The 12,417-nt window shown below is 47.0% G+C and overlaps 1 protein-coding gene and 1 long non-coding RNA gene across 9 annotated transcripts in view; one reads left to right on the forward strand and one right to left on the reverse strand.

The window, feature by feature from the left end:
• LOC110597791 (uncharacterized) overlaps window positions 1-11,662 on the forward strand; it is a 57,196-nt gene extending 45,534 nt beyond the window's left edge. Inside the window, exons 5-6 of the long non-coding RNA XR_013436172.1 lie at window positions 69-716; window positions 9,837-11,662. This is a non-coding gene — a long non-coding RNA (uncharacterized LOC110597791). The remainder of the gene's footprint in view (window positions 1-68; window positions 717-9,836) is intronic.
• Window positions 1-12,417, reverse strand: part of Bcas3 (BCAS3 microtubule associated cell migration factor) — a 573,169-nt gene that overhangs the window by 41,282 nt on the left and 519,470 nt on the right. The gene's annotated exons all lie outside the window — the stretch shown is intronic.

Below are 12,417 nucleotides of genomic sequence, written 5' to 3' on the forward strand. Positions count from 1 at the left end.
TTTTTTTTTTTTTAAGTTTCTTCTAATGTTTCTTTTTTTCTCTCTGATTGCTCCAAATCTCTCCCAAGGCTTCACTTCACTCTGTCTGTAACTCAAATTTTGGTGCTTCCAAGGGACCCGCCCTTAGCCCTCCTTTTTCTCGGCATACTTTTCCTAGGTGAGCTCATCAAATACCATCTACATACGACTGACATCTAAGATCACATCTCTATTCCAGTTCTCTCCTAGACTCCCTTTCCTTACCTCCACATATGAATTAGTATGTGCTGTGTGTTTTACTTCCCAAGCCCTTTTGAGTCTGACTCCTACTTTCCATAACCACTGGGCTTAGACTCTTACCAGTTCTCACTGGGATCATACCAACAATCTTTAAACTGGCCTTCCTGCCACCTAACATGGCCTCCTTTCAATTCACTCTTCTTAGTGTTTCTGGAATGACCTTTTCTACAATGCAAATCTGGGCATGTTACCCATCAGTCCTCAGGATGAAGCCAAATCTTTCTACCACAACTGTCTTCCACCTGGCCCCTACTAGCTCTTCAGACTCTGCCCATCCTGTACCTTAGCACCCTGCCTCTGCATCTGGAATGTTTCTCCCTGGCCAAGTTTTCTTCATCCTTGAGGATGTGATCAGCTGGAGAAGTCAACCACTTCTGAGTCTGACCCTGGTCTTCCAACGGGCTGTTGGAACACAACACCTCATCTCACCTTCTGAGGTAAGCTCTTTCCTTAGTTTAATCAATCTCAACAGCCACCATGCTGGTTGCTGGGGATTTGGATAAAGGAGACAGACCAGTAACAAGAGCAAGAAAATATTTTCTGGTCTATCCTTCCTATGAGACTGAGTTCCTAGAGGGCCTGAGGGCACTATTCTTTTTTTTTTTTTTTTTTTTTTTAAATCTCTGTGGCCCTAGTGTGTAGCACAGCTCAGTTCCTGGCACCTAGTGGGAAGAAGGGAAGGAAGAAATCAAGGTTGTTTAATCTGGAGAAAAGAACAAGACAGCTGTGATACTAGTATTCAAATATTTGAAGAGTAATTTGTGGAAAAGGGAACAGATTAATTTTTGTGGTCCTGAAGGGCAAAACAAGACCTGGAGGGAGAAGACAATGATCTGGTGCATTTCAGCGTGAGAAGTGGTGCCAAGGGACCTGATAAGCTGACTCCTGCAGATTCAAGACTCATCTCAAGCACCAGTTCCTCTGTGCTGTCTTTGTGGAGGCCCTGTGGTCACCTCCCCATGGTGCCTGCATACCTGCTACTTTGATATGGTGCATATAGGCTTGTGACACGCCGGTGTTGCCTTCTCAACCACCCCTGCAAGAAGCCAGGAGAGTGTGACACTCAGGTGCATGACCACATCTATACCACTGGCCTTGAAATGCATTGCCCTCCACACACAAATGACTTTGACTTTCCCTCTGGCAACCCACTTCCTTTTTGACATGGTACAACTGGCACATCCTCACCAAGAAATTCCCTTTCTGCTTCTCTCGTTCACTTCCTTATTAATGATAATGCTGTTTGACCTCATTGAGGCTGGCAGCCCCTGGCGCCCTCCCAAGTCTCCCAATCTACTGGCTTCCTCCTGGAGAAACTTATCACGGTCATCCAGTGCTCAGGAGTCACAGGTCTGATAGCACCCTTACCAAGCATCCCCCCAGTCCCTCCTGGTCTATCTGCCACTCTGGCTTTGCCAGGCCCAGACAGCAAGTTCCATTCAATCATCTAATTCCTCAGCTCTTCCTCCTGGGCTGCTGTACTGTGCTGGAGAAAACCACATACTGTGTCAACTGGCACCATGACAAATTCATCAGCCAGACCCTTCCTGCTCTTCACCCTTTATTTAGTCTTTCCATTTGTTCCTGGTCAGTTCCCTCCTGCATTTCCCCCTCTTCTCAAGCTCCCCAAACCTGTCACTGCTCTCTCCTCATTCTTGGCAGATGACCTGCCAACTAACTGCCTTTGGGATTTCTTTTCTAGTTCTTCTTTTAAAGATTCAGAAGTCCATGCATCTTAAAAGTGACCCAGTATAAGAGTGACAAGCACAAAACACAGCCCCTGAAGAATCGCCCAGCAGCCAGTCAGGCATAGCTGGAGAGGAGTCTCCTCTGATGGGAGAGCAGGGGTGGGGGTGGCCGGGAGAGAGAGCAGCTCTTCCCGTCTTTCACTTCCCACTGAATACATTCTGCAGAGTTTTTGATGTTGCCCTTGTCACTTCTACTCTGCATCAGAGAGCTGTTGCTGTGTGAGGCTCAGTGGTATCCTAAAATGGGAGGAGAGGAGTACAGCAGGCAAGCCCCACCCTGGGCGGAAGGAAATTTATAATCCAGATTACCCTGTGCCTCCTCCAAATGAGAAGAGGCAGAATAGCTCTCATCCCTGTGAGGGGTGTGCGTGTGTGTGCGTGTGTGTGCGTGTGTCCCTGCGTGCGTGCGTGCGTGCGTGCGTGCGTGCGTGTGTGTGTGTGTGTTTCAGAGTCATCCCATGGTTAGAAAATGCCTGTCCACAGCAGCAAATAAGAGGCTGGAGTGACATCTCAGTTCTTTACCATGGTTGTCAAGTTCCTGATGGCCTGGGCCCTGCTCACTTCTCCAGGCTCATCTCTCTGCCATCCCGCCCTTTTGGCAAGCCACAGACAAATCTCCTTCAGTTTCACTAAAATGTTGTGCTTCCTTTCACCTCTGGTCCTTGAGGGCTTTGCCTTGCTTATCCTTTGATCCTAGAAGAAATTCTCTTTCAGCCTTTCCTGACTCTCCCATAGACTAGGTCAGATGCTCCTGAACCCACCCTCTCAGAGTCTGACACCCTGCTTTGTGTTGCTGGTTTGTGTTTCTTCTTGCAGAACATAAGCCCCATGAGGGCAGACAATACCATCTACTGAGTTCTGTATGGTATCCTCAAAATTTAGGCCCTACCTTCTTTAATGCCTAAACATTTCTCTCAGAGAATCAAGGATGTCAGATGTCAACAGAACACTAATGTCAGTGCACAGAGGGAAGAAAGTCCTGGTGAAGGTGCAGCTGGGCCTAAGAGAAATTCTGCCTACTTTTTTTTTTTTTTTTTTGGTGTGTGTGTGTGGTGCTAGGGATCAAACCCAGGACCTTGTGCATGAGAGGCAAGTGCTCTACCCCTGAGCTACATCCCCAGTCCTGGTACTTCATCTTGACAAGAAGACTCAGAGTCACCTGCAGCTGATTTCATACTCTGATGGCTGCAGCCCTCAACACAGGCTATTAGGTGAAGAGGCTCATGTCTCTGACAAAGGAGAAGCAACTGGTAGGAGGCTAGCCCTTAAGACCAAGGGGATTTGATGCCAGAGGAGGATTTAGGTAGGTGAATTCATTAGCAAAGATGGTTTATATGTTCCAGTTCCTTTTTTTGGGGGGGGTGGTAACAAAAAATTGAACTCAGCCGCTGAGCCATATCCCCAGCCCAATTTTGTATTTTATTTAGAGACAGGGTCTCACTAAGTTGCTTAGTGCCTCGCTGTTACTGAGGCTGGCTTTGAACTTGAGATCCTCCTGCCTCAGCCTCCCGAGCTGCTGAGAATACAGGTGTGCATCACTGCGCTTGGCTCCAGCTCCTTATGGGTATCAGTGAGGCCTGTCTTTGGCTTAGTGCAGGGCTCTCATGGATTGAGGTTATGTGCTGGCCTGCCTGCTCCCTAGGCTCCTGGCCCTTGTCAACCTACTATCTGACTTTATCACTGACTCTTGCCTGTCTTAGCCTACCCAGGACCTTCTGACACCCAGGACTTTCTTCTGACCAAACATACACACGCCTGCATCTAGCCATGCCCCATTCTGCTGGATTGACCTGACTTTACCAACCAGACACTATACACAGCCCTGCCTCTGTGGAAGGAGAAAAGGCTGGGGGTGGGGGAAGTCCACACAGAGAGGGGGCCCCCATGGAGGCCCAATTGAGCACAGAACACTGACACGGATTTACTTTTCTCTTTCTAGGCAAAATGCCCAACTGGCACTGTTTTTAGACGAATTAAGCTGCTTTTGACTTAGACAGAGGATAATCACAAGTTCCTGGAGGATAATATTGAGAAGGGAATCTGTCAGGGGAGACATCTGATCACACTCCGACCCTGTAGGGGAACGGCAGTGGGAGGTTAGTTATCTTGCCATCCAGTATTTTTGGCACAAACTCCTGCATCCATTTGCTCAATTAGTACATTTCAATGGGTGCTACACATCTACTAGTGAGCTTTTCAAACCATATGGAGGTGCAAGGCTTACACAGACCATAATCAGAGTTTACAGGGCCTAAGACTGGGGCCCGGGTGTCTACATCTGTAAAAGCTGACCAAGTGACTCAGATGTATTTTTTTAAAATAGCTTCTTTCTTTTATATCTTTATTTGATTTATTTATTATTTTTATGTGGTGCTGAAGATTGAACCCAGAGCCTCACATGTGCTAAGCAAGCAGCTTTACCGCTGAGCCCCAGCCCCTCAGATGTATTTTTTTAAATATTTTTTTTAGTTGTCAATGGATCTTTGTTTGTTTATATGTGGTGCTAAGAATCGAATTCTGTGCCTCACACGTGCTAGGCAAGCGCTCTACCACTGAGCCACAACCCCAGCCCCTCAGATGTATTTTCAAAAGAAAACTCTCAGGTGGGGAATGTGTCCCAGTGGTAGAGTGTTGTTTGCCTAGCATGTGTGAGGCCATGGGTTCAATTTCCAGCATAAGAAAGAAGGGAAGAAAGAAAATCTCTGCATCTAGTGCATCTCTTTCTGCAGGGTGGTGTTCACCTCTGCAGGCCCAGTACTGTCCTACTGTGACTAACACATGCATTTTGAGGGAATGAAAAACCGAGGCCTTCTTCATGCTTGGGTTCTCTCTACCTAGACAGTAGCTGGCCCAGTGAGGAAAGAGGGATGAGGTAACTGGCAGGTGGGAGAGTCCCAGCTTACCATACTGCCCCACTGGCTATGCCCAAGGTCAAATAGGAAACAATAGTCTTAAGAACCAAACCTTGACAGTGGCGGTGCACTCCTATAATCCTCATGACTTGGGAGGCTAAGGCAGGAGGATTACAAACAAGTTCAAGGCCAGTCTCATCAATTTAGCAAGGCCCTAAGCAACTTAGCAAGACTTGGTCTCAAATTAAAATAAAAAAGGCTTGGCATGTGGCTCAGTGGTTAAGCACCCCTGGGTTTGTTCAATTCCTGGTATCAGAAAAAAAAAAAAAAAAAAAGAAAAGAACCAAGCTTTGAACCTTCACTTTAAGCTCATGATTTCCATCATGGCCAACTGCCTGTCAACCTCTGGTAATCACTTTTATGTCAACTGCTGCTAGAAATCTGTGGCCCAAGGATATTCTTAGATATTTAAATTCTTTAAAACTAAAATGCCACATTATTTCCATTTTGATTTGTCATCTAAATCATTGCTGAAAGGGACTGTCCATTTATGTCCTATTACTAGCTGCTAAGTTTATGGTATTTGGGGAATCACAAAGAATGACCATTAATATGGAGGCAAATCTGAGAGGGCAGGGAATAGGTCAAACGAGCGCCACTTCTCTGAACCCGACCCTGGAGGCTGAATCTCACTCCGTGGAGGAATCATGGTATGAGTTGAGACTTTGGACCAAGTATGTTTTTTAATTGTGACTTTGAGTCCATGTGCTTTCATGAGTTCTACGGAAGGACTTCTGGCCCCTTAAGGAAGGCAGCACAGTGCTGTAGGGAAAGTGCTAGACCTGGAGTCGGAAGACCTGATTCCATCACCAACCTGCTGAGTGTCACTGCATGAATATTTCACCTCTGCAAGCTTTGGTGTCCTCGGATGGGCACTGGGGACAGTGATATCTGCTCTTCCCATTTGAAGGGTTGTTGAAAGAATCAGATAAAACAGAGAGTGTTAATAGAGAAAGCCCCATCCTTTCTCTATGAATCCTGAGTGATGTACTTCGTGAAACATGAGGTTCTCCTCTGGGGACTCTCTGCCCAACCATCTTCTCCCCTGGGGCCTCGTTTTTCTTCCTCACCCCTCAGGCCTTGTGCCTATCACAGAGGCAGGCTTCTCTTCTTTATTCCATAAAACCCCAACTGGTATCTTCCTTCGGCTCATAAGATCTCACACACACACTGCCCCTCCTTGTTACAGTCCAGGTCCTGGGCCGGCCCCCACACCCTGTATTCCTTAAAGGTTTCAGGCCCTGGTTCAGTGCCACTCTAACAGTGTCACAACACTAATCCTATGGTAAGTTCCACAGATGATCCTTCCACCAGCCTGGCCTCCCAGTTCTGGAACTTCTTCATTTCTAGTGCTCTTGTCTCCTACCTCTCGCTCACTGCTCTGGCTGTTCCTTTAACATAATCAGCCGTCACTGCAGACACCGCCAGCCCCAACTCCAAACGTCCCACACTGACCACCACCTCTTGCCTTTCTTGTTTTCTGCCTCCGGCACCCTCCAGCCTCGCTAGAGGCTACGATCCAGTGATCCTGCCTGCTTTTCACTGTCCCTTCTTCCCTGGTGTCCCCTCTTCCTATCACATAGAGTTGTCATAACCGGTACCTCGTATGAACACTCAGCTTCTGCCTCCTCCCTTTCCTAGGCTAGACTTGCTGGCAAACCACACCCACAGAGCCAGCTCACCTCCTCTTGTCCCCACGCAGCCACTCATAACTGACAGAATGCACCATCCTGACCGTTTTACCTTAAATGGACAGTGATCACTAACATCAAATGACCTTTAAAGCTGCCCACAAAGTATATTCCCTTAGTCCACTGTCCTCTCTCCTAGATGATTACTTCATCATCTCTCCTCTTTCCTCAAACTTCCAATACCTTCTCCACCATGCTCACTTTCACCCGAGAGCTTAGATGACCACTTCACAGAGAAAAGGAAGAATCAGAAGGGGATCTAAGTCCCCTGAGCTGCATCTCCCTCCACTCCATCAAGGCCAATCCCTCCATCTATACACTAGGCCCTGCCCTTTCTGGCCGTCAGCATGCTAGTATTTTCTGGAAGGAAGGAAGGGAGGGAGGGAGGGAGGAAGAAAGACCCTCTTGGTCCCATTTCCTCCTCCTCCAGCTCCTGCCCCATCTATCCTCTTCTCTCTCTTTTTTTTTTTTTTTTTAGTTTTTGGCGGACACAACATCTTTGTTGGTATGTGGCGCTGAGGATCGAACTCGGGCCGCATGCATGCCAGGCGAGCGTGCTACCGCTTGAGTCACATCCCCAGCCCTATCCTCTTCTCTTAATCAAAACTCCTTGAAAGAGTCATCCCAACTTACTGTCTGCAATTTCTTTCCTTCTTTTCTCTCTTTAAATTCAATCAGGTTTTGCTCTTACCTCTCTCCTGAAACTGATGTTCCAAAGTTGATGACATCTGCATTATTAAATCCTTCTGCAGTTTCTCACATATGACCTGCTGGCCTGATCTGTCAGCAGGGCACATGTGTCTCTGATAAGTTGATTCCTCTTTTTACCTCTTTCAGGACGCTTTCCTACCTGGTTTTCCTCCTCTACTTCTGGTTACTGTTCCTCAGACTCGTATTGTGTGTTACTCTTCTCCTTATCTGTCTGTTTATCTATCTAGCTCTCTATCACCTACCTACCTACGCCTACAACACCCTCCCAAAGTACTAACTAGGACTGACCCTGCTTAGCTTCCAAGATCAGACAAGATGGTATGATCTTGATGGTATGATGGCCATGGACCTCCATCTTTACATGTTGAGATTGTAAAGTTTATGGGCCAAGTGTTGGTCTGGTCAAGAAAGGATCAGAATGCCAACGGAGTCCTAGTTTGAGCTCCTTTAGGCCCCTCTGTCTCAACATATCCTTATTCCCTGCATCTAAAGTTAGCCTGTGCCTGGGGTTCTCACTCACTGAGCCAAAATCCTTCCTCCATTGGTTTTTCCCTGGGGATGGAGGAGGGATGGAAACCAGGGTGAGGTAGTAAAACAGACCAAGGGCAAGGAGCAACTGCTACTGACTGTCAGGGCTGGTATTTCAGGCTGAGAGCTCTGTTCCATGATTCACCTTCTGCAGCTTCCACAGAACAACCTTCCTGGGAAGTCACACATCACCAATTGAGTAAGAGTCCAGAGGAACATGAGAAAATGAGAGAATCAGATGGGTTTCTGCAACTTTTTTTTTTTTTTCCTTTTTAAACCAAATGATGAGCTTTGGCTTACTGCGAAATGAGGTATGAAGAGGGACGTGACTGCCATCAAGGAGAGAAACAAGAATTTGTTTTATTTGCTATTTTTACTTTTTTTTTTTTGGTGGGGGGTGAGGGCACGAGACAGGCTTCCTATTTTGAAGACTGATAAGGACACTGGAAAAAAAAATAACTCCTCAGTGTCACAGGGGAAAATGTACTCTTCCTGAGAAATGTTAAAGGCATTAGTCAGGGAGAGGACATCAGGAGTAACTGCTCCCACACAGCCTGGTGCAGCCAACAGTGATGGCGGCCTCCTACTCCCGGGAAGGAAGGGCCTTCTCCTTCCAGGCTGGGTTTAGCCTGACTCACAACAGCTCCCAAAGCCCCTACCTCCACTCAGCAAACAGCGCCAGAAAAACATCTGCTACCCCAACCCTCCACTTCCCAAAAGAAATGATTAAAAAGTTAAAGAAACACTTCCATATGGAAGAATCCAATCCCAACAGGTCACCACAAAGATACTTCAAACACAATAAAACAGGAAGAGCTAAAAAAAGCAGAGAAGTTCACAGAACCCACACAATCTTTTATATAAGAAAAAAATAAAAAAGCCACCCTGGGTAACTTTACACAGTTCAGAACACTATTTGGCAGTTAAGTATGTCCTTAATCTGCTCAATTTGCTTATTATAGTAAAGGTTTAGAAGAATTTGAGAATAGTGGCCAAAATACTGCAATAATCTCTATTCCTAAAGTAAACTTACAAAGTGAATTAACTTCTTCAACTGAAATATTTTAAAGTGCTCATGCCCCCCACGCCCCGCCCCCTTCCTGTCCCTGATACAAAAATTGGCCACAGGGAAAACACGGCCATTTAAAATCAGAACCACTTGAGTGCCTTTATATTATTCATCCAACAAGCATTTATTGGACACCTGAAAAGCTGGGGCCAGCACTAGTCGGTGGGCTGCAACATTAAGGGTGACAGTTGACCTGCCTTTGAGGTGCTTACATGACATATGGGATGGGGCGGGGAGGGGCACTGCAATTGGGGCTCAGGGCTCAGATCTGACGAGAGAAGGAGGGACTGGATGCAGGTGGCAGGGGTGTCTGCTTTTTTGCCGTTGTTATTGGAGATGGAACCTGGTGGTGCGGTACCACTAAGCTACATTTCCTTTTTTTCATTTCATATTTTGAGACAGGCTCTCACTAAGTTGTTGAGGCTAGCTTTGAACGTGTGATTGTCCTGCCTCAGCCTCCCTAAAAGTTGAGGTGACAGGAGTGTGCCACGACACCGGGCCAGCGGTGTGAGTCTGCACACAGCACAGTTTTGGAGTCACACAGATTTGTCCACTCAGGTCTTAGTTCTACCAAAGGGCTGGGCAAGGTGCTCCACCTCACTGAGCCTTAATGTCCTCATTGTAAGATGGCGCTAGGACTATCTTCCTTCCTGGGTTGGTGTAAGGATTCATGGAAATATTCCCAGGCATACCACAAACTGTTGATCCCAGAGAGAATTTTGGTTTTTGTCTCTAAAGTCCCGTGTAAAACTATAAGGTTTCCGCTAAGAACCTTGTGGACATTTTAAGGATGGAGGAAAAAGAATGAATAAAAACGGACCTTTAAGGAGTGAGAGCAAAAAGAAAAAGGAAAGAGCAACATTGACAACAAAAATAATTCTACCAATATTCTATTTAGGTGCACTACGAAGCGATTTTCTCTGGAGAGGAACCAAACGAGGCAGTTCATGTGAAGTTTGGCAAATCAAAGGCCAAGAGAGACCTGTCTGGAGCTTGGTAATAGATGACTGGGAGCACTTTGTTGCTACAGAGGGAAGACCTAGGGCTGCGGGCAAAGCCGAGCCTCCCTTCCAGCAGGCTGCAAGCTGACTTCTCTGCTACTTCCCCTGGGCCTTAAATTGCTTCCTGAGGCGAGGACCCCAGCTAATGGTTTATTTACAACAGGAAGAAGCAATTACCTTGGAGAACACTGAGTCATCTATCCCACCATTAGCTAGGACACCAGCACTCTCCACCAGTAACCCTTCATTTAAAGATAAGGCCATGATGGGCTTCACTATCCCATGCAGATGAGGGATTTGAACAATAATTAAGTAATCAATTAATAAATAAATAAAATTCTTTTTTGGTACTGGAGATCGGACCCAGGGTACTTCATCACAGAGCTACCCCGAGTCCTTTAAACATTTTGAGACAGGCTCTCACTAAGTTGCTGAGGGCCTCGATAAGATACTGAGGCTGGCTTTGAACTTTCGATCCTCTTGCCTCAGCCTACCAAGTCTCTGGCATGTGCCACTATGCCCTGCTGAAGGATTTTAAATCATGTATATGAAGGGGAGTCTTGGCAGCAGTGCCAGGCTTGGAGCTTGGCAAGTATAAAGTTATGTTTGGTTCTGCCAATGCCTTTTTTTGGGCAAGACCCTTGTCCTCTCTGGGCAGAATGACCTGACATATTCATGTCATCAAATCTGGCTTACCAGAAACAATGTTGCCAGTGATATTAAAACAAACAAATATAGAAAACCCTCCTGGATGAATGAAACTGAGCACCAGTACAAAGTTGGAGGGACTGTGACGGTGGGGAAGGCAGGCTTGGAATGAACACACCGCAGCTTCATGCTGCAGAGGCAGGTCACCTGTCAGGTAAAAACTGTAAGGTTGCTGCTGGCTGGGAATGGACATAAGAAGGTAAGGTTTCTAGAAACATCCATAGAGAACAGGAGGAAATCCTAAAGGTCTGCATGGGAGGAGGATGACAAAGACGATAAGAAAGCAGCCGAAGAGCAGGCAGGCTGTCTGTTCTGATATTTAATATCCAGGAACTAAAGGCAGAAGAGGCGCAAAAAGCTTAATAGTATTTGTAGTTCAAATTAAAGCGTTCAAAGCCCCGTTATAGAGCAGGGTAATGTATGCAATGACATCTGGGACTGTAATCAGCAAAGCACTTTCAAGAGCTGCCAAAGCAAACAGCCAAATAACAAATCCACTTTACAGATCATCAATCCGGTCCTGGACTTGCCAAGGTAAATAGTAAAAGCCTGAAGTTTGCTTTGCAAACCAGGGAGCTGAAGTTTAGCAAGGTCTTGGTCCAGAGCAGCACCACTGGGGCAAGGCCCCTGGAGCTTCAGGCACAAAGGGAAAACCAACAAGCCCCATTGTGTCTGAGCGGCACAGAGAGGGCGGGCAGAGAGGCTGCCTGAGGTGAGGAGTCTGGCGGCCCTGGGGTGCGGCCTGGAGATAGCTGTCAATCTGGGCAGCCACAGCTGTCAGGCTAATGTGGTCCTCACAGGTGCCCACCCTCTAGTCCAGACTCCAGTGATTTGCTTTCCTGGCCAGACTAGAGTTTATTTCCAAGAAGAAAATACGATCCAAATTTGCTTTTTCTCCCTTGCTTTCAGTCCCTTTGAAAGGCAATTAATTATCCAGGCCGGAAAGGCATTTCTCAGAGAGGTCAGTCAGCATCGAGAAGGTGCAGCCCTGGGGACTGGATGCTCTCCAGCAAAACCAGACACACAGGGACCGACACTCATGGCTTCTGAGTCTGGGGCAGCCCTGAAGGAGCAAATGGCCAAGGGGTATTATGGGGTCACTGCTGAGAGTCTTGCAACTGGGAAAAAGGGTCTGGACCCTTAAGTCAGACCAGTAGTCCAAAAACAGCAGTTTTAGATGAGAGGGAAAGAGATGGTCTGGAGAAATTAGGTGTCTTGGCTAAAGACACATGTAAATTCGCCCTAAAGAGTAGGACACAGCATGTTGGACCTGAGTGGGGGTGTCCCCCTCCCCACCCCTGGAAGAAATTGCTATTTTGAATCTGCAGAGCACACACAAGGCCTTTAGGGCACTACTAGAAGCAGTCTTGAATCAAATGGGGCTCCCGAGAGGGAAACTGGCCTATGTCACCCTGGTGAAAAAAAGGCATGGGCTGAAAATGATGCAGAGGTCAAAAGCAGGGGTGCCAGGCTATGAGGAGGGGCTCTCTGGCGGCTCTAGGTACCCCAGCATAGCATCAGTGGCTGGCCACAGAGCTCTCCTGTTGGTGACTGAGGTCCTGTGCTGGATGCAGGTTCAGGTTCTCAGAACCCAGAGACCAGCTTCTGCTCAGGAAGCCCAGTTTGCAGTAGGTGGCCCAACCTCAGGCACTGGGCCAGGCCCAGAGAGAGACCAGGCATCTACTGGGCACTAATAAATACTAGTTGCTGTCATAATGAGCAGCACCTGGGATACTTAATTTTTCAAAAAAAAAAAATTCAGTACCTTTT

The sequence above is a fragment of the Ictidomys tridecemlineatus genome, chromosome 3 (genome assembly GCF_052094955.1).
Source record: "Ictidomys tridecemlineatus isolate mIctTri1 chromosome 3, mIctTri1.hap1, whole genome shotgun sequence".
Lineage (NCBI taxonomy): Eukaryota > Metazoa > Chordata > Mammalia > Rodentia > Sciuridae > Ictidomys > Ictidomys tridecemlineatus.